The following is a 24,507-nucleotide window of genomic DNA, read 5'->3' on the forward strand; positions in this document are numbered from 1 at the left end:
TTGTCTGTCATCGATATCACATCTTTATCTTTAAGACTAGATATGCCTCCTATTTTTTCAAATATCAAAATCGTTACCTGTCACATTCCACCAAATTCCAAAGGGAGAAATTTCATAAGTCAAAGATTAAAAAGTTTCTTCTTCTCGCTTATCGCGGAAGTATACGTAAAACTTCAAACTCCTTCCTTTTATCCTGAAAAGTGCCTAATGAATCGCTCAATCTTTCGTACACGCGATATTACCTGAGTGTAAAAATATTTCGCTTCCGTTTAAACCGACCTGCGCGGTGTTGGAACGAATGATTAAAGCGCAAGGAACGTCAGTATCAAAATGATCACTTTCGGAAAACGTCGACCAACCGGCCAGCCCCGCGGTTTATTCGGCGACCTCTCGCGAATTCTCTCTCATTATCGCGCAGACAGGCTCTCGAGGGGGATGCACGACACCCCACCGCAACAGTGCGGTGAGTGAAGGGCACGCAAATTCGTAAGCACGAATCGCGATTTTATCGGCGACCGGAAGTCCTATTAAAGTATCCCTCCATCGAGCGAGCGACGGCGACGACGATGGAAAAGGAACGAATGTCTGAAAGAAGGGAGGGGATGACAATTAGCTCCCTTTTTCTTATTTCTAGCATCTCAGCAGTTCGATCCTCCTACTACGCGAGATATTTCAAACTATTCGGGGTGAAAACTTATGAAAAGGGAAAATCTCACATGGGAATCTCTCGAATATCGCTCCCTTCTTCTTCCGGTCTTACCCTCGTGAATGTCACTATCGTTCTAACTGTTACATGGAGAAGCTTTTACGGAGACTCGAGCCTACCAACAAGCATAAATCCAAAATAAAATATCGTTGACGTGAAGATTAATATATTATGTTCCATATGAGAACCATATATATATATATAAAACTTTTACTCATATTATATAAAATTTAAAATTAAAGGTTCCCGAAAATACTGTGCCTACAAGATGTCTCTTCAAATATTTTTTTCAGATATAATTATCTTTGATAAAATTGAAATTGATATTTTCTTAAAAGGAATTTAATTGTATTCTTTATTCCTAATTTCTAATATCATATATGTATCTTACATAAATTAAGGCCTAAATTAAAGTTCTGCTTAGGCGTGGCTCAATGAGGGGTAAAAGGGTAAAAAAAGAAACGAACTGACCATCAACTTCTGATTTATCTAACTACCCCTCATATGTCAAGCAAACGTAGCCGGTAATACGTTACCACACAGAACTTTTTTGTCCGGTTTATCGCTATTGCTGACGCGCCAGCGACATGGCTTATCGTTATCGTTATCGATCACGCACGCCAACATTGTCGAATAAGTCGCGAATACTTATCTTTCAGCCACGACGATGAAATGAATCATTCTAAGGGCAGACAGTCGCACGAAAAACGTATAAACGTGATACAAGTCTCGAAACGATCCGGAAACACGCCGGGGTTTCATTAAATCAATTAACCAATTTGCTCAGTAATATTGCGAAAATTATAAGTCGGTGATGACGATCAAAAATTATATTTCTATTACCGTCACAAAGTATATAATTTGTAACATTATTTTTTTTTATTTAAGCAATATATACATATATTTCTCGTATCGATTTAAAAAAAATTTAATTCAATTGTTCGTTTAAAGCTGCAAGTCTTAAAAATCCAAATAATGCAGTTTTCTTGATAATTTCCTTTCGTACTTCATATGTAATTAATTCTACTCTTATTTAATCTTAATTAAAGTTAATTGAGAAAGTAATTTTTTATCTAGGCCTGCTCTGTTAATATATCGATAAATTCTCACTTTTTTGTATCTTCGTTGTGATGTATGCGCCGCCATTGTCCGTATATGCAGCTCTCGAGACGTCCAGTACTTTCGTGCGTCTCGCTCTTGATGCATGCATGCATGCATGCATGCAGCCGGGTATGCGCGATTACATTGACTATAGGGAGAGTCTAGCCCCTGCACGGCGCCACGGGCGGTCGACATCCCATATAAGCTGTCTCTTCGAAGTCGAGCTTATATAAGTGCATTTGTACGTGCCGCACTGAATTCACATTTGAGACGTTTTGTCGCGGAGGAAAGAGTGCACTTGGCTGCATTGACCGCGCTTTATGCCCTCGAAAAATGCATGCTCGATGCAATAACTGAATACAAATGTCGTACTTATGTTCAACATTTGAATACAACATCGGACATAATTCTAATATCCACTACTAATGCTGAAAATATTCTCTTTTTTTAAAACTCAAATATAATTTTAATATTTTATAACGAAATAAAGTCAAAGAACTTGATGTCTCTTGCACGATTTCAGTACTCGTTATTGCAGCAATTAGTAGGAAAAGTAAAATCAAAGACATTTTAAATTAATTAATAAACAACAAATTTTTAAAATTAAAAGCAACAAGCTCCTCGTACATTCGCATATTTATTCGAATATTTAATTACGCCCGGCACATCGTCGCGGGCAAAAACTTCGAAAAAAGATTTTCCGACAATTTATCTTTATTATTAAAGTTTGAGGTAAACATCAAGTTATATTGCGCAAAGTTTGCTCAGCTCTTTTAGATGGTACGATTGGCGAAGTATCGTTGGGTGCTTTCTTTTCATTTCCTAGCGTCTTTAACGCGATCTTCCGTCTCGCTCTCATCCCTTCCCTTCGCGACTTCCGACGCCGATTTCTTACCTCGCATTTTCTATTTCCTATCTTTTAGTCTTCTCTTTGCGTAACTTCCCTTATCGAGACGGTCGTTCGCCACTGTTCTCCATTTTCCGCGATTCCCGCAATTTCCTTTCGCTCAAGATAGCAAGTACAAACGTCCCCCCCGCAGATATTTAACTGAGAATAGCGACACGAAAGTCATATCTTCTTTTCGGAATGCGACATTAATGTATCCGGAGGTCGGAAAATACACGGCCGTCATAACGACCTCGGTTGGGCTGATATCTGCCTGCGCGAAAAATGCACGCGACGTTTAAAGTTGCATCTCGATCGAGGGGGAAGGTGGAATCACCGCGAAATGTATGCTCGAAAATATCAAATTCGAAATAATGTCGCGTTTCGATTAAACGCGACGGCATAATGGAGGAATATATTTTGATGACCCGGAAATAAAAATTTTAGCTTTTATCTCGAATAATAAAACGATGATAAATTTCATCCGGAAAATATTTTTCACGCGTGTAATCACTATTTGTACGTTTTTATGTCACTGTTTTTCGAACTATAACAATGTTTCCTCGTGAAATGTAAAATTTGATATGTGTGCAACGATTTCCCAGAGATTCTCCATCATTTACAATCTCGAGAGGATTTTACCATCGCGCAGCCCCGTGAGATTCGACTCGTCGCGATTTATACGTGCAAAGAGAGAAAGAAAGAACGCCGAGGTCTTTCGTTATCGTCAGAGCGAAAATCTCGCGGAGGAGAACCGCGCATCTCGTTGATTTCTCGTTATATCCGCGAAATCAGCGCTAGTTCAAACGATCGTTCATCATCGACGGCTTTGTAGTGACGTAGACGTAAAAAGGAAAAGAAGCGCACGCATCGCATACGTTCGCGTTGCACATTCACATTCTATGCGGGCGGAATAGAAACCGCTTCCGTTTCGCAAAAAAAGAAACGTGGAAAAACCGATGTTACCTTGCCGCGAAATGCCCGAGGGATTCGTTTCTTGCGCGTTTTCATGTATGTATCCCGCCGGGATACGTCATAACCATGTACCGAGGTGGAAATTATTCGGATATACGCGAAAATACATATTGTACCTTGTTGTGTTTCACGGCCGGAGTTCGTTATCTTTGGCAAATCGTTGTTTTCAGCGTTTAATTATGCCAGAAGACGGTTGTAAAAAATGCAAACCGTAGACTACCGGAAAGAAGCACAGGAGAATGGTTGCTAGATGTTGTCACGATTGCGCCTACAGACATTTCTCTTTTTGACGTGACTCATATTTTCTTCCAGTTCGCTGCTTGAATTTCTTTACCTCGCGTGCCAGATTAAAAATCCTAGGATAATAAAGGTATAATAAAGGTTGAATGTGTGGCTGAAAATTGTTAGAAAAATCTTAGAGCGATATACGAATCATCATACACACGTCCATTCCATAAGTTTGTAAGTATTTATCGAGCTCGAAACGTAGAAGTCATGTATTAAAATTATGTAAGGTGTAACGAAAAAAGATAATATGATAATATATAATATTTCTATAATGGGATAACAGTCGACGGATAACTTCCTGCTGGCGATTCAATCAACTGTAATCGAAACTGCATTATTGTGTAGCGCGAAGTATATATATAGAGTTCAACTTTCTTATACTCGCAGAGAACTTTCCATTTACGTTCACGTTTTCACCGAATGGCTGGCCGACCAAGCCTGATCTCGATAACGAGCACAATCGAAGCTTACAGCATTGCAACGCACTGTTCCGACTCGACTAAAATACAGTTTGCAGAGAATACAGCTTTGAAACTCGGTCTATCAGATCTCGATTCTTGTTCGCCTTGTTCTCGTTCTTGTTTCAAGCCAATAAAAAAAATGATATTAATTTGAATATGTTCATCATATGTTTTTCTATGCAGTATCGATCAAAAATATTGCATCACCTGTAGAAACAGGGATATCGTTATTTTAATAAACAAAAATATGCGTAAATGTTATTAGCTTATAATATTTTATTATTATTACTTTGTGTTTTAATATCGTGAAAATTAAAAAATAATACTGTATTCAATATTGCTTTAATCGAATCGTATATTATTCAAAAACAAATTTCCAATGCAGTAGAATTCAATTCTTTAAATTTCGTATTTTTTTTGTGAAACATTAAATATTCCTCCGATAAAAAATAAAATAAAACTTTTGTTTTGTAGACAGCAATCGTGCAATTTAATTTTAATTGCAAAAAATTGATTCGAATATTATAAAGATATGTGACTGTCGCAACAACAATCATCATCAATATTCTTTAATGACATCGATTTTGTCATCATTTTCACACATCATAGACACGAAAAAATAAATTATGATAAAAAACAGCGTTTTGCTCGAACCATTATTATACTAACGCATCTTTCAACCCCGCTATTAAGATCGCTCTTTTGAATAAAACGCATACGTCTCGTGAACTTACACAACTCCACAAGAATGATTATCCTCTTTCTCTTCCTCGTAACCTGTCGTCGCGTTATGACGGAGCAGGCAACGTCGCGAAGGGCGTGAAGTGCTCCGGTTAGTGTGATTTATGCTCTTCCTAATCACCAGTTATCGCCGCAGGTTATTTTTTAGCGCTGTCAGAATGCGCATCAACACTGGTCCAGCAGCCGCCGCGTAGCATCCAGTAGCCGATGCACTTAAACGCACGTACAACGCACAATAACTTAAGTCTTATCGGAGTTCCATCGCTCGAAACTGGTTTTTCGAGTTATGGCATATCAGCCAAAATTTACGGACGAAATTCACGTCGTGCGCAAACATTTAACCCCTTTGCACTCAACGTGACCGTTATGATGTATTTTTTACGTGCAGTTTTTTAAAGGCAAGAATATCCATGAGACGCATGTGATTTCGCTGAAAAATGATAAAAATATATCCAAGAGTAATAATTTTTTAATAATTAATTTACAGAATTTTCTTTCAAGACATTTGTTTGATCAACGGTCATAAATTATTACCCGAGACTCTTACACAGTTTCAAGATCGTCTCTAATTAATAAAAGACGTCCGAGCCTTCTCTTGATCAAGGCAGACTCGCAAATTTAAAAATGCATCAACTGTGACGATAAATCGTTGGATCGCGTGCAATTTCGCTCGCAATTGGAATACGCGCGATGATGAGATGTTTCGCGTGTGTAATGCGGTTTCCCTATTTCTCTCGCATTTTCCGTAGTATTTTCACTCGCGTCGAGAATGAATTCGTGTGTACCGCGAGCGCATACATCGCTCGCACCGGCGTAATTAAATAGGAGAAATTAAACGAACGTTTCCGCGAACGCACGGCGGGTCGTCATTACTCGTAATTAGGATTTTAATTGCCACGTTACCGCGCTCCGTTTACGACCAAAAACGATTACGTCCATCGCCCAATTATTTTCACCGGTCACGAAGTAACGCGGGCATAATCGAGAATCGGAACCGATAATTATGGATATTAAAACCGTAACAGTAAATATCAAGCCTGTTCATCTTTGCGTTCATTTTCTCAAGCGTACTCGACAATTAAAAACGTAGCAAATAGCTATTACATTTGCATTGTTTCACAAAGGTGTTATAATTATGTGTTATAAATATGATAAATTACATCATCCCGTATACGAGCCAAAATATAATAATCTGTCAAAATAATTTCATAATTATTTTTGTATTTTCGAAGCATTCTCTCTCTAAAAGTGAATCAGTGAAAATATCACTAATTTAAACAGTAAAATATAAGATTTCACTGGGAATCAGTGAGAATTTTACTGATCTTCAGTGCAAACGCTTATTTTTTGTTATTTTATTTTATATCTCACTGATTGTGGGCAGTTAAAGTAAAATTCACTGTAAAATCAGTAATCGCTAGTTCGTACGTTGATCTCTATCTCTCTCGTATTTAAGTTTTAGTCATAAGAATTATATGAAGGTTGCAAGGAGCGACAGATAAAATTAGAAATATTATTTCGATTTAATTTCTGATACAATCTCAATAGAGAGGCTTCAGATATTAAATCGATTTTATACATCGAACAAATAAATGTCTGGCAACTTAATGAAAAAAATTATTTGTTCGTTTTCTATTTAAAATAACAAGTTCAATATGCATGCAATATAAATAAAATAAAATTTTTAAAATATAAATAAAATATTTAGTAAATAAAAATAAAATTTTTAATTTTATATGAAATAGATAGAGAGATGAATTGTAATTTAATATTACTGATTGAAACAGTCAATATTATTAATTAATTCTTTCAATAAAATATCACTGATTTACAATGTTATATTTCTAACTGCTGTAATCAGTGACTTTATTGTTTTTCAGTGATAATACACTGGAGTCACTTTTAGAGAGCTCTTCTTCAACTTGATTTCTAAAATTATTCCATAACATATCAAAATAAATACAAGAATAAACAACCTAATTCTAAATCTACAAGCATTTAAGGTGATGAAACATACATAAAAAGGCGCGATATCCCTTAATAAAGACCACATTACCTAGTGTTCTCTAATAATCTCTAATGATAGCGGCTTTCCAGTCAATGCACCTGGTATATAAATAGTCTGAGTGTCTGAAAAACATACGTGATTGGCCGCGCATGGCCGCACAATTAGTGTAACAAACGAGTCCCATAATGGCTCTCAATAAAACGATTATTAACGAGTCGCCTACGTGCTAGACCGGAACAAGTGCGTGTGTCTATTAACGTTACGCATCGACGGGTTATTGTATTATCCGTTTCTTTTTCCGGCAATTCGAATGTTATTGCCGGAATCTTAATTGTCTGTCTGCGAGCGTAAATAAACGTGCGGATATCTTCATTATCGCGCGAGGAAAAAGAGGAAAGAATCCCCGAGTAAGTGCTTAAAGCAGTGACGCACGTCGGGGATCGCAATTAACGATCGCTAATGAGACGTATGCAAATATCGAACGGTTGTTAAAGGCGCGCCTCGCGCTTTCTCGACGTAACGCACTTCGATATTCATGCCACGCATGCCATGCATACGCATGCGAGATAATTTTTGCATCTCTGCAGCGCGAGATACAGCATGATCCTCCTGGCGCTATCATCATCGATGACAACGTTCGAAAATGAGCAAAATTTATGGAGCATATTAATTGACTACTTGATATCGCCTCGAATAAGAGTCTCGTCCGGTATCCTTTTTGTTACGTTCCAAGACGTGTTTCTTTATACATAATCGACCCTATTCAAATTATAAGCTAGAATGCTGAAAAATATATAAAGCATTTAAATAATATAAAAATATATAAAAAAAATATATAAAAATATATGAAGCATTTAAATAATAAATCAGTAGATTAAATAATAAAATAATAAAGAAATAAAAATACAAATAAAATAATAAAGTTTAAATGAAACTGGAATCAACTTTGTCATTTAATTATGTCACGATTATTTTAGTGCAAAGCAATCATTAAAGTGTTACTGAATTTTATCGTAGATCGAGAATCGTAAAAAGGAAAATATAATTATATTTTCTAATTAATATAAAAGTTATTAACAGAAGACAAGAAGCATAAGAAACATGCGCGAGAAATGAAACGACACGCTAGTACTAACTATTATTTATCGTCGCCATTATTATCTCGTAGAGATATAACGTAACAAGTATCGCCGTCCCGCAAGGATGCACTTTATGGCAGCACTGGACCGAGAGGTGTATTTACTAACCGACACGTCTTAATAAACTATCCGGTACCGAGAAATAATCGATCGAGATAGATACGAGTTTCCTGTCAATGCACAGGCGAGTCTCGGCGCGAGATTTGCTTTCGCAATCAGCGCCGGAAAAGCGCTTTATTAGACGATAAACGGGGAACGGGACACTGGAACGCGCCGATGGAAACGAAACGGTATCCGGCCACCGGGTATAATTCATGCTCAAATTGACTGTACGCGGGCCTTAGGTAACTCCGAGCACGGCATCGTGCACAGCGTTCGTTCCGCCCTGTTTCGTGCGCGGACTATAATTTATGGGAGGAGTAGCGAAGCACATACAGGCCGTGCGATTGACCCGAACCCGGGGTTCAACGATTATGCCCCGCGGGCATAACTCCGCTACGGATGTGCCGCGCCAAGGAAAAATTCGCCGGGCATTGTGTGCATCCGATCGGATCGCGCGAGTTCAGGGGGAGTCAACGTCGGCTCTCGTTGCCTCTCCTGCGATCTTTTTACAACTTTGGTGGCCAATTATATCCTTTCTATTCCACGTCGGAATGAACGTAATCTAACAATCTTATGCGTATATATTTTCAAGGCAACATAAAAATACACAGATTTCTTATATGTAATACTGTAAAGTATAATAGATAAAGTATTGTACATCCAATATCATTATTTTTTGCAAAAAATCACAAATTAAGGTCGAAATTTAAATTAAGGTCAAAAGTTAAAAAAGTTGTGCGATTTAAAACAGATTAATTAATAATATTTCTCAAAAATTTATCATTAGACTTTTAAAATATTGATTGAGAAAACAATGCATTGAATAAGGAAACAATGTATCTCCCTAAATTTCGCGGAGGATATTGCACATCCTGCAGCGTGTTATACAACCTATACATCCGAATGAACACAGCCTTACAAAAATCTTACGCATATATATTTTCTGGATAATATAAAAGTACGTATCTTTTATAATATTCTATAAAATATAATAAATAAAATATCATATATTCAATACTATTATTTTCTACAAAAAATCACAAATTGAGACTAAAATTTAAATTGAAAATAAAAATTAAAAAAGTACATAATGTGATTTAAAACAGATTAATTGATAACTTTTTTTTGTGAAGAATTTATTACTAGACTTTTACAAAAATTGATTTTTTAAAATATTGATTGAGGGAACAACGCATCTCTCCAAGTTCCAGAGAATTACACATTGTATATATATCCTGTAGTGCGTTATACGAGCTATTCGTGTATGATAACCATCCTAACTTAACGATTAGAGTTACGTTAGATGCGTGTTCTAGCAGAAGCTCGTTCTATCTAATTGATATGGAACATCGTAGATAATCAAATACATTGAAACAGATGAAGTTCATTGTAAACATGTAGCAATTAAATTCTAAATCATATCGATTTGAATCGATTAATTATTATCTCATTAAAATGTGCGAATTGAATTGCGAATGACTTTTTGTCAAAACGTTTAGACATAATGTAATATAATAATTATATCGATCAATAATAATTATTATATATCTGAAATAATTGTCATTATCCGAAACGACTCCTGTTCTTTACATTGCATTACGATATCGATTTGAACCGATTAATTATCTCATTAAAATGTCCGAATTGAATTGCAAATGACTTTTTATCAGAACGCTTAGACATAATGTAATATAATAATTATATCGATCAATAATAATTATTATATATCTGAAATAATTGTCATTATCCAAAACGATTCCTGCTCTTTACATTGTACTGCGTAATCCGATAATCACGTCGGATGAGAACAAAAATTCGATAGTCAATATTATCAGAAATTGTCTGCGCGATCAGAAAATAACAGACGCATTCTGCGGGATTATATCGATCCCAGGGTGCACCGGGCGGGGGAGAGTTCAAGTTCGGGCGCTCGACGCGAAACAATTTTCAAGCGAATTTTATCGCGGCGACGAGCGATGCGCGCGGGCTCAATTTCGTTAAATGCAACGGAGCGAGGCAACGGAACGAGGAAAAAAGCCGGCGAAAAAAGAAATTGGAGCCGCGGGCGGAATGGACCCGCGTACTCGGCCGGATGGAAATTCACTTTGCGCTCTTTGCTCGGGATATCGACACACGGCGGCCGTTACTTAAAGATGCCACGGCTCGGAATTTCGTTTTCCCGGAGAAATAGGAAAGGGGAGGAGGGGAATTAGATAGTCCCACGCGAAATCCCATTTACAGCGTAGGGGTGCGCACGATTGTCCGATACAAAATAGCCCCCGAAGGTCGCCAGGATGGATGGCGCGTGGGAGCAGCTGCGGGACGCAAGATGCGCGTGCCATTTCCGGTATTGCGGTGTAAATTCGGCTGGCGATCTCGCTTACGCGACATTGGCTTTTGCATCGACTGCAATCCGTTATGTAATGCGCGTTTATTTTTGACACGGTCAATCGGAGTGATCGGCGAGGGGAGAGCGATTCGATAATAACCTCCAGCGATGAAAATCAGTCACAATCGTAAAATCGCACAAAGGAACAATAACAATTAATTTAATAACACTGTCATCATATTAATTAGACAAATTATATATATATAATTATTATCAAGCGTAAAATTAAAAATAATTACCTTATATCCCGACATAATAATTTAATTATTTTATCAGACTTTTATTTTTGACACATGACACACAGTTTTTAAATCACATATTATGTAAGCATAATAAATAAATCTCTTTTCACATAATATATATATGTTATAGGGTCAATTGCATTAGGTTAAAGTGAAGAAAAATCAGTTTCAAAGAGGCCGACATTTACAGTTAGAAAGCATCTTTGATTGCTAATTATTAATCGTAAGAGCGCAATTAATTATAGATTACTTTATCTAAGTTCATGTATCGCCTACTTATTAGTAGTTATAAAAATATTGCATCTGTCATTTATCAAATTAGCAATTAGATTGACGGATAAATAATTTAGATGAGGTTGCAACTGAGAATTTCTTTCGAGAAATATTATCACGGTCGTTTTCATACCTAAGAATAATTTGATGAAGGATTCGCGTGCGTCATGGAATCCAAAGAATTTGAGATCTCTTTTTACACTTTTACAGACGGAGCGTGTCGAGCTCGTTGTGCACCACCGGAAGATTAATCGTTTTGATTCGACGACACGGAATTGAATTACGAGCTCTGCGCGCACGAAGGTACGAAAAGGTCGCGACTCACGTTACACAGTAGGATTCCTTGTGGGTGTGATGGTCGCGCGCTGTAAAATTTGAGACATTTATTGCAGTCATTTTGCGACCCGTATTTGAAACTCCAGACAATTCAACGGCGAAGAATTTCCATTCGTTTGCGAAATTGCTATTCATGTGCGAGACATCTCGTTTTAAAATCCACATGTGAGTAGACTGCCAGAAATCTTAAATGTGATATCCTCAGAAAGATAACAGCAAGATTAAGAGCGGCAAGATTTCTCACATTTAAAATTTTAATGCAATTTATAATATACTGAAAATTTTGATTTGCAAAACTGATAATATTCTAATAATGGTAATAAATCATTTGCAAAAAATATGGATTTTCATATAAAAATTAAAAATATGTACAAGAATTTAAAGCAAAAATTGAAAAATCTATTTTGCAACATTATTTTCTATCCCAAATATCTTAAAATCTTTTAATATTCAAATATTATAATCATTTGTAATCATTGTAACCATTGTAATTATTTTCTATCCCAAATATCTTTTAATATCTTAAAATCTTTTAATATTCAAATATTGTAATCATGTACTATTATCGTATATATTGTGTCAAATGTCTGATATAAATAATTTATATTAAATAATCTTTTAAAAAATTTAATAATTAAATTAGCGAACGGTACGTTAAAGAATTTTGCTAATTTTGGTACACCTAAAATATTAAATTAATTAAAAGACCTGCAGATAAACTCGCAAGAAAAATTACGCAGCCGAAAGATTGAATCTTTTCTCTTTTCTAAGAATATGTAAATCGCGAGGGAGAACGGCATAATAAATGATGCCTATGGTACAACGACATAGACCCTTGATTATGGGATTTCAAGATGCAAGCCGACGATAGTGCAGGGAGATCCACCGCGAGACCGAGTGCGTGATCCTCCGGCAACTAATTGGAGTGTTTTATTTAACAAGTCGAGCCGCCTTTCGGTAGCACCGTATCTTTCAGACGGTGATCCGAAGAAATTGGCAGATCGATCGCTAACGAGCGACAAAAACCTCCGCGGCTTTATTTTTCTTCTGTTTTAAATTCAATAACGCGACGATGAAACACGTATACACTTGAGATCGGACGATAAATTCGCATAACGAGACATCGTTTATAATGATCGCATTTATTGTACTTAAGATTGAACGATAAACTCGCGCAGCGAAATATCATTTATATCATCGAAGTCCTCGCATTTAAGATGTGAACGATAAAATTGTATACTGATATATGTCTACAATAATTTATTATTTAATTTTAAATGTGATAAAATTTGAACATTATTGAAATCTTGCTATTGCTCGCAAATTTTATAAATAATTTCTATAATTTGTTTATAAATTGAAAAAAGTGGGACATAGTGAAAGAGACTTTAATTGCACCTTTGGGTTGCTACAAACCAGATGTATGAAAAGAAAAATAATTTGTTGAATCATAGATAGACAGAGTCAAGATACCATTAATGCGGTTATATCTGGAATATCTCACTCGAAACTACGCATATTCTTGCGCGAAGAACTTTCGAATTAGTTTGGAATTTTCATATAAAAATCTTTACATATATCTCTACACATATTTTTTAAATAAGAATAAGATGAATTTGTGAAAGCAACGATGTAAAAGATTTCAATTACCCTTCACTCGATTAAAGCATCGATCAAACAAAATTTGCTTTCGTAAAAGCATCTCGTGAAAGTATTGTAAGTCGTACATTTGTTAAATTTATAAGAAATATTAAGTACTATAGAAAGAAGATTTCTCTCTTGAAGTTGGCTAAAAAATATTACGACTTTCACTATTAAGAAAATTAAATAAACGAGTTTCTAATTTAACGATTGACGGATTCGATCGAAAAATGTAAGACCTATTTGGAATAAAACTTTGTTCTTGATAAGAAAAATCTTATCAAGATTACAAAAAAGATCTATTTGGATTTAAATTAATGCAATAGAAAGACTTTTTCAAATAAATTATTATCAGATTTTTGTTTCTCTTTTACATACTTATACATTTTCTAGCAATACCGAGGACTTTTTTACAAAAACTTCGTGAAAAAACGATTCGCCGAATAAAAGATCCCAAAGTGCGCTTTAACCTTTATAACTCGTTCCCTTTAAACGCGTTTCGTTCACGTCGCAGAGAATGACAATCGATGCTTTTTAAAGCGTCGCGAGAATCGCAAGGTCGTAACGTCGTCGGTGTGCGCAGAAGCGTAACAATGGCAAAAGTTAATTCGCAGTCCTTGGCATGAAGAAAGGCGCAAAGATCCGGAGCAAGGATCGTTTCAGATGAATCCTTGGAAGAACGATCCCGGGTTATCTCTCGGCGCAGCCGTACGAGATGATCGTTTAGATAACGATCGAGAGGTCGGAAGTCTCGGACGAGAGCGTCACGGGGAAGGATCAACCCCGGTAAAAAGCCCCGACAACGAGAGAGCGGCATGACATTAACGTAATTCGGTAGATAAGCCTCGGAATGGTCGCCGCGAGATTTCTTTCGCTATTTTGAAACGAGCGGCGCACATGCGAAAGGAACTATGCGAAACCGTAAAAACAGATATTACTCCAGGCAATGAGGAATTGTCCGGAGGCAACCCTTTCTCCAATAGTTATACGCGGTGTGCGATGCATCATCGGATGAAAATATTAAACGGGCTCTTTGAAAAATTTCTCATCGGCTTTTTCCGAGCAAGATTTAAACGAGTGACGAGTATTATTTGTTGCGCGTATATTTTTTCTTCGCGTTTCAACATGAATTATTTTCACAATCAAGCTGCGAATTAAATATTCCAAATCTGTCTGAAATTATTCGATATAAACAAAGTCGTTGATTATTTTAAATATTTGATAATTCAAGTATCAAATACATTGCGAAATATTAATTTTTATTCATTTATAGTTCGAAAACACTGTAGATATTGTCGACAGTGCAACAAATCTTCTATGAGTTTGATCCTCTCACATACGATCGAAAAGGTACACGCGTGTAAGATACGTCCGCAAAATTTATGGGCGCAGTTATTCATCCTCATGGCTCTTGCTCTATGACTAATTATTGTAAATTCATAACCGTGGAGGCTTTCTTGTAAATCAACCGTGATAAATAGAATATATCTTAGAAATCACGAAATTACAATAGAATATATTATAATATCTAGGATTGCGATACAAAAATATTTGCATCATTCTCTTTCAAACAAAATCAATGTATTATCACTGATAAGTATAATGCTTTCAGTTATAAGTTATACAATGCAATCTCATTGAGAAATTATTTAACGATAGCAGCTAATGCTTCAATGTAAAATCTTATATCAACATAAGACGAAAGTGCAAAGTGTGTTTTACTGCTCCAGTTTAAGAGAAATATTAAAAGAAACGCTTAATTTTAAGAGAATAAATTATCACAAGCACACATTTATATATCGCCACAACGTGTTCGTGACGTAAAAGCAGTAAAAGGATTTCCGATACGAGAAAAACTCTGATCATTTAGATCATAATTTCCGTTTCCAGCGAACTTTATTGCATCGTAGCAATAACATTGTCTTTCTCTTCTCGCGCCAGGGAAACTTCGTGCCAAGATTTCTTTCGCTCTTCCGTTCGCGGAGCCGCGGAGGAAAGAGAGAGAGGCATCGAGAGATAGAATCGAGAAGAGGAGACACGAGGAGGAATGGCGTCTATCTTTGAGGGTGGCAGATACCACGTGCAAGCACTTCGTGCCAATACGCCGCGCGTCAGGATTACGCCTCGTCGCCCTGGAATTGTTTAACTTTAATAAAGCTATATCCTGCCAGCATACTTGCCCTTGCAGCCATGCTGTTGTCCTCCTCGCGACCAGACCGAAGGATATCGTCGTGATTGCCTAGATGCTTGTGCGCCTCTCCGAGGCTTAAGCGCCTTCTCCGAGGCTCACGAGATTACTGCGGCTTCGGGATCAATAAGAAAACGAACGAAGAACACTCATTCATTAAATTGTCCATTCGTATTTGATTCCGTTCTTAGCTTTGATTAACTTTATTGAGAAAAGATTTTTGCAAGTTTTATATATTAATGATACAAGTAGCATCAGAAAATATATGTACACACATATAAGAATATTAGAATTCTTCTGACGCTCTTCTCTCGTAATCAATAGGAAAAAAATGCTCGTGTAAGTGTTACGTTGATTCTCGTAATTACTACATCATCAGATATTGCGATGCAGTGAAATATTCATCGCATCGAGTGATAAATTCGTCGCCGAAGCAACAGGTTAACGTCGAAAGTTCCACCTCTGAGTGTATACGGCTACGTACCTTTGACAGGATAAATGCGACGATAAATGATTGGCTCATTACGCCGATCAACATAATTCATCCGCAGCTTTCGATAGCCGAGCCACCTGAAATAATTATTCAGCCGCGAGGAATATTTTCTTGGTCGAAATAACTCGATGTGATATAGATTAACGTGCAAGTCGAGCGAGAGTTAATTCCATAACATATCATCGTCATCTCCGATACGCATTCGACGCAGGCTAGCTAATCGGAAGTGAAGTACGATATGGACGCGCGGGACACGAGGTAATTTGTCGCTTGATTGCCGATTCGTGATGCCCGCGGGATTTCGTTGATGGCTTCGAAAACGCCGGGTACTCGGCAAAGTTCGATGCGGTTATTGGCGAACGCGCGTTTTCATCTTTCTACACATATGCAACATTCATCCTAGCAGAAACGAATCTCCATTGCATGATGAACTGTGAAAAATGAATGAATAAATATCATGACGTAAAAAAAATATCGAGGGCTTTTACGTGTTTTTGTCATCCCGTATTTTATTATTCTTTCGAAGCGCCCCTTCAAACTTCCCTTGTTTCAGGGGATGATAAAGTTCAACGCGGAATTCGTAAACTGCAAACTTATAATGATTTAGCTTTACACGTGCTCTCAAACGGGAAGGTTCCATGGCAATCGCGACAGCTACTGGTCGGGTTTGCACCACGAGCGGACTCCGATTTTCATTGAGCGTACACTACGCTCGTTCGTAACAACAACGATCCCACCGGCGATAACAGACGTTATCTCCATCACGTTTTCCCGTTCCGTTCGTAGCACGAACAAAACTCGAGATCACCGCGATTGTTCGGCGCTGCTGGGCAAGAGAGGGTGGACGTTGCATCCCCGTTAAGTGGGTTCGTTTCTTCGTTCGCAGTCTCGCAAAGTCGTGGGACGCCGGGCTTCGGTAATTCGATAGTTTCGCTAGTTCCGTAATCCTAGATTTTCCGAACCATCTGCCACTCCGCTCCGCTTGCGTAGCCGAGGTCGCGTCATTGAACTCGGCAAGTTAATTCTCGCCATCTCCTCCGTTTGTGCCGCGGGAAACCAGTTGGCCAACATAGTCGTGCAGCAATTACGTACATGCGCGTGTGCGACGACGGAGAATCAATTGCCGGGTACGTTGATTAAAGAAAAGAGAGTGGGCTTCCGGACAAATGTTACCGCGAAAGAATTCGATATGTCGCAATATTTCGGGGGACATCGAGGGTGTTGAGTCATTTGTACATTTGACACGTGCAAATTTTTTTGCTTCGTATTTATATGCTTATAACGATAATCGAATGACCTCTCAGAGAGAGAGAGAGAGAGAGAGTGAGAGTGTGTCTTTTAATAATAATTAAGATAAATCCCGAAAATCAAGACCGAATTAATAATTCATAAAGATAAATAAATATATGAATAAATTAAATGAATATATGATATATGATGAATTATATGAATGTATGATACGAGAAATAAATATAGAAAAATTATATAGAATTATAATGTAAATTAAAAAATTAAAATACATATCAAAGATGTAATTATATTTTTCTAATAAAATAAGAAATATTAATTATACCTTTCTGCTAATTTACATTGTGCTAATCATTTTTATAAATAGTATATCGCAGAAAAATTGCGGATAAAAATATTAAATTCTCCGTTATATTTTCGTTATTATTTAAACATATTTTCCGATATAATTTTAAATTCGTTTCCTGCTTTTGGCGAAAAATTTAGGATTGACATTCCCGAGTGTGTCGCATAACATCCGTGTGAATTGCGAAACGAGTGTACAGCAAGGAACATAAATCACGATCTGAGCGTCTATCAAAAGCATCGCCCGACGAAATCTTCTTACAGAGCAATTTGTAGCACAAACGAGCCGCGGGCAAGCGAAGGGGGTGGATGTTTATGAAACGCGACGAAGCAAAATTGCCGTAACTGCAGAGCGAAAGACAAGATAAAAGGGAGGCAACCGGGGAGCTCGGTCTATCTGTTTCGGGAGGCAATGAGACGAGCAGACGAGGGAGAGAGGATTAATGACGAAGACGCAGATGTTCGAAACGCTCTATAAGCGCATTTCCTTAATAGCACTAACTACTATATAAAGCGACGTGCTAGAGAGGCGATAAAAAATATTTTGCGCATTCTTATAAGCATCTCAGTCGCTTCTCTTTAATACTAGATGATATGGCACGGTATTTTAAACGGAAGGTTATCTCGCGCATTTGCCACAAACCTGAGATAAAATTCGCGTTTGAAAAATAGTGTATCAAAAAGTTTATATCGATTTATATCTTTTTGCAACTTAAAACATTTAATCAATTAATTATGATAATTAATTAAACATCTTATTTATTTTATTTTGTTGATATTAATCATAATATTATCGATGAATAAAACTGAAATAACTTTAGCAAAGCCAACGGAAACGTAGCGATAATTAAATTAGATTCGTAAAAACATTTAACGAGGGTCGTGAAACCGCAGATAAACGAACATAGGGTGGCGCGTCAATGTGGCAAATACGATTCCTCATCGACGCATTCGAATTCGAGGATCGGAAGGAAGGTGAGAGGACAATAATTTTGCATGGTCGATTTACGGGCGAACTCAGCTGCCTCTATAGCGGGTACGTCAGTTATATCCCCGACATATATATCCTCGAAATATATATCTTGCGCCCGTGAGGGAGATAGAGGTGAGAAGAAGATACGGCGGTCTCTCGGCCGCCCACGTCGCTTTCGGAGTTCTTGAACGCGGTTGACAAGGGCCAACAGGATCAGCGGAGGGTACAGTGAGAGCCGGAGCTGAGTTTTGCTGTAATCTGACCTGGCGCATCGAACCGCGATGTAATCACCGGTTTTGCCATTTAAGGAGTTACGATACATAAGAACGTTCGATATATAAGCGTCTGAATATGATGCAAGTTTTCATATGCGATCACTAAATATACGTTCAAAGTAATATAAAGCGTAAAGTAATATAATATAAATATACACAACATACATGTAACTTATATATAAATGGAACATATATTATTAATTAGTTGGCGGAAACAATTTGCGAAAATTTTGAAAAAGCAGATATAATTTTAGCTCCAGTCATTTCTATTTCTCTCTCTTTCTTTATGCATTTCGTACAGATCTAATGACAAGTAATATTATAATATATATTATAAATATATAAATATGTATATATATTAGATATTATATATATTTATTATATATTTATAATATCTAATATACAGGATGTCTCAAAATTCATAATCAATCTTTCAAAGACAGATTCTTGGGATCATTTGGAGACGATTTTTTCTCAGTGAAAATGTTGATGAAGACCATCATTTTTTGCATGTTCCCGATTTTTGTCATCATATATCTTTACAATTAAGCCTTAAATTAAAACTCAACTAAAGTAAACTCTATTTAAAATAAATCAAAGAATGTGATTTTGTTAATATTTTACTTCTACAAAGCTTAGTTTACGAAAAACCCCTTATTTCCAATCACTTATAATTCGAAAATTATTAGTGCCTCGACATTTTCGTTGAGGAAAAATCGTCTTCAGATGATCCCAGAAATCTGTCTTTGAAAGCTTGATTATGAGTTTTGGGATACCTTGTATATACATATTTATATATTTATAATATATATATATATAATAATCTGTAGCGAAATTTTGGATAGATTTAGACCGATTTTCTTGCAGTGAGATAATTATAATGAATTTTGATTGATCACAAACTTGTATGTGATTTGTAAAAACATGTATAAATAGTACAAGTAAAACTTTGTAAACGCGAGAGGTAACATAATTTATCCAACAATCCATCTTCTTCGTAATGAATCGACGGAAACAGCATCGTCGTGCGTAAGTAAATATCGAAAACTTTTCTCATTCTCTCTTCCGATCCTATAATTTCTCTTTAATTATGCGATATTATGATTTTGCGCGAGACAAACTGCGACGGCGTGTAATTTAATAGATGATGGATGAATTTAGCTCGCGCAACCTCAACGAAAATAAGTTTTATTAATGAAGAAGCTTCCCTCCTTCACGATACAATTGTGTCAACGGCTGCTGTGTAACTTCCACAATTTCGTCACTCAACACGAGATCGATCGCCGCTTTCCACAGCGACAGTAAACGCGGTGCTTTACAACGTTTTGTTATGTAAACTACAAGATAGTATTATACAAAATCACATGAGAATTGACAATTTTTGGAAATATTCGATCAAAGAACATATTCTGGTATTTTGAATATTTTGAATATTAACAGGCACGATTATTTTAACTTCAATAAGTTGCTAAAATCAATATAACGATCTAAATGCAAATTTTTATGTAAAAACATACAAAGTAGCCGAGTCTGAATTATTATTTTATGTCAAAAAATTACATAAATAATGTTAAAAATGTTAGTATAATACAATACGTGTAACGTTAGCATAACTGACATATTATCAATGATATGACATATATCAATTTTCATGAATATTATTTCGCATATCATTAAAAATACTCATATTATTGATTTTCGCCCAATACATTTAGTATGCTTTACGTTTAATTCAAAGTGACATGTTAATTGAAACGCGAATAAGCCTCATCAATGGAATCCGACATTTCATATGGTCTGATGCTGAACTTTGAACCTATTTTACAAACGATAAATAGCTAAAGTAAAATATATATAGGGTCGTTTAGAGAAAATCTCTTGCACATATAGTATATATAAAATGCATCTCGCTGACGTGCATCCAGTTTGTTAACAGTTAACAAGGTTTAACGAGCCTTGAAATATGACCAACCAACAAGAGTCCACGATCCCATATCCACTGAACGCGCAAAAAAACCTATGTAAAAATGCTTGAACATTCATAAATAAATGCAAATGCGTCTGACAAGCAAATATAGAGATCGACAAAGTTGAAAAAAGTGAGATATAAGTTTCGATCGATCATTTCAGCGAAAAAAATGAAACAATTCGATACAAAAATATTATGATTGTGAAATATAACGGCAAAATGTAATCAAATTTCCTAATATCGCAGAGAAAAGCAAAACTGTTGTTTAACGACCATCATCGAGATCTGAAAAAAAATTATATGCAAAAAAATGCTTTCCTTCCACTAAAAATATCACACGCGAGGGTACAAAAATTATTTATATTATTATGATATCAATAGCCGAGAGTAATCGCACGATGAATAACCGTGACCTCTCTTCCGCTTCGTTAAAACGATTTATTTTATCGTGCCTATAGCAGGCACGGTATATTGTTTCCGCCGATAAGAATTAACCGGCAATTAAATTGCGGTTTAATATTTCCCGCGCGCAATGGTTATATCCTATCGCCCGAGGTTATGCGCGGAAAGAGTATAAACTAAAAAAAAAAAAATAATAAAAAATCCGGGAATGGCGCGTATTACCTCAAAGTTTAATTAACTCAATGAATCTACCCGGGGTATAGGCGAATATACCGCGCGTTTCCCGCGTGTGCACGCGACGTACGCATATTGCGCCAAAGCCATAGCGCGGGTAATTCTCTCGCAACTATACTCTCGTTGACCGTGCAATTTATTTTCCATACAGTTTTCATGGGCTCTTAACGAGACCGGTCACCTCCCCCTCCCCCTCTCCCCGCGCCCCCCCTTTCCCCTTTCTCTTTCCTTCTTTGTAACGTTACGTATCCATATGTATACGTGTGCGTGCTGATTTTCACGTATTGTGCATAGTGACGCGCCGCAGCAGACGATACGGGCCCCCGACAAAGGGAAATGCAATTTACTTTGAAAGCGTTGCTTGCGTATTTGCGTCTGCGTAAATTAGATCTGCACGCGTAGTTCGTTCCTATACGGTTTGGTTGTAACCGGCTTGCGCTCTTTCTCTCTTTGTCACACACACACACACACATGTATATATGTATATCTCTCTCCTTGTTATACATTATATCGCTTCGTTTCGGGATAATTTTGAGTTTGACTTTAAAATTGTTGAGTTTGTACGCGATATGAAATTTGTAATTAACTCCGCATCGCGCTCTCGAGCGAGAAAAAAAAAAGTTACGCCCATTATTCAGGCGAAGTACGCGAGAGAAACGGCGTATTACAAATTTATTAACCGCCCATGCAAAAGTGTACCTGGAATTATAAGAACACTTTTAATAATCATTTTCATATAGCCTCGAATAAAAAATTGCAAAAAATTGTGCCTGCTCAAACAGCAGGATACATGGCGTTCAATGTTAAAACACGATATTTTACAAAACCATGATTAAATTCAGGGAGTGTTTCATGTATATATAATTCATGCTCGTGTGAAGAAAAAAGAGAGAGTGAAAATTAGAGAATTTATGAATTTAGAAATATCATTTTGTATTTTGTGACAAATATCGCGCGACAATTCTCAAAATGTTAATCGAAAAATAGTATCAAGAGATATGTCGATGTAGAACATCACTGTCGGGGTTCGTGAAGATTCTCCATAAGGATTCGAGCTACTTGGTTGTCGATTTACGGCTTCTTTGATCCTCTTGAAATCCCCGGGGCATTTACAGAGTTAAGAAAGGTACGCTTCGGAGCGCGGAAAGCCATATGTACGTGTGTCTAAGAACGGCTGATATCGTGAAACTCAATAAAACAGATAAACCGCGAAATACAATTTGATTTGTGACGAGAGAAGTAAACGATTCAACGATACATTAGACTAGAGAGAGAGTTTTGTATATTATAATGTAAATTATTCATAAACTGCGCTTTTTTTACTTCCATATTTTTAAAATATGTTCTGATATCTGTTTGCATATGTTAATAATACGACAAGAAAAGCTCGAAGGATTATCAACTTTCTCTTTATCATAGCATATAATTATAATAAATAATTAATTTAATTATAATATAAATTTTTATTTATTATAATTAATTTAATTATAATATAAATAATTAAATTAATTATAATAAATAAAAAAGATTGAGAAGCAGTTTAATAAATCTCACTAGTATTAATTATATTGCAAATACTTTTATAAAACGGATTAAATTTCTCGTTGATATAACTTGCAAATGAAAATTTTTGCGCATAGCATAAGTATTATATAATAATAAAAGAATTTGAGGGTCGCGCGGATGGTGAGGCTAACAAAATGGCGAGAGGAGAATCGAGTGCGATGAAGGAAAATGCAATTTTGCCCCAAACACCGACACACACAAAAGCTTGTACTTACACATCGAAAAATATACATCGCTACGTATGTAGGTGTGTATGTGTGCGTGTCCCAGCATACTTCCGGGGCACGTAGGACCGCACGATTCAGGAATACCAACCTGCGGACAAACAAACGGGTTAATTAAAAGCCTGACTTCGGGTAGCGAGGGAGAAGTAACACGCAGAATGGAGGGCAAGCACAATGCACAGGCAGGACGAGGAGCCAGCCACCGTCCTGCCAGCCGGGTTTGGTCTCTTATTTAAGCGCGTGCGTACCACACGCACGAATATTCTGCGAGGCACGCTAGAAATATATATATATATATATATATATATATACATATGTGCATATATGCATATGCATTTTCCACGCTGGCGTCGAATATGAAATTTTTCGCGTACCGGTCGCCCCCTCTGTGCGTTAATCGTTCCGCAAAAATTACGCCTTGTTTTTGGCAGACATTCATGATCGCAAACAGAAACAATCGTCAACGGAACGTTCAATGAAGGCCCCTTGTTTCGGGCGTACACGTGTGAAAACTTATAATTGACGACGTGATAAGAATGAGCCCGTAAATATAACTTCATTGATGTATTTGTGAAAAATATTAACTTTGATAAATAGTATAAAGAACAATGCAATCAGCGAGTGTAAATATACACGATAAAAAGAAAGCAAAAATTATGCGACTTTATCTTATAAATACAATACTTATAGTATCTAAATACTCTGTGTAATATAAAATAATATAAAAGATATTATAAAATAATATATATCTAATTTAGAATTAATGAAAAATAATGTTCTTTGCGGCCTCCAAATGATAAATGCGACCGTTTTACTTGCCACAACATTATATAATACGCTCTTAAATAACGAAGGTTTGCGAAAATAAAGTTAAACGCGAGTCTCGCGAAAATTGCGAAAATAATTCGTCGCCTCGTATAACCAATTTGTTCGCTCATAGTCGCGCAAGTGATCGAGGCGATGGTCGTAAACGCGAATAGAAAAAGCCGTTTTTACGGGGAAGCCATTTTGATGCCAACTTTAACGACGTTCAACATCCAACGAATATAACCGGCTATGTGAACCGGCTCTTCCTTTCCTTTAACTAGAACACCGGTAGACTTTCATATGTCGTCTCATACACACACGTGATAAATCTTTGGCTCGTAAAAGTAGCGTTTCCCTATTCGGTCAGAGTCACGAGGAAATTAAATGCGGTCGAAAGGGTCCATCAAAATCGTATCTCGACGCGCAACGAAATTAAGTCCCTATAATAAAGTACAAACGTGTTTCGAGATCGTGTGGGATGAATAACGGGATCTT

At 36.6% G+C, this 24,507-nt stretch overlaps 1 protein-coding gene across 1 annotated transcript in view; it reads right to left on the reverse strand.

Moving 5' to 3' along the window:
- Positions 1–24,507, reverse strand: part of LOC105248787 (tyrosine-protein kinase transmembrane receptor Ror) — a 239,485-nt gene that overhangs the window by 131,174 nt on the left and 83,804 nt on the right. The gene's annotated exons all lie outside the window — the stretch shown is intronic.

Source organism: Camponotus floridanus, unplaced genomic scaffold (assembly GCF_003227725.1).
Source record: "Camponotus floridanus strain SB8 unplaced genomic scaffold, Cflo_v7.5 scaffold1, whole genome shotgun sequence".
NCBI classification, from domain to species: Eukaryota; Metazoa; Arthropoda; class Insecta; order Hymenoptera; family Formicidae; genus Camponotus; species Camponotus floridanus.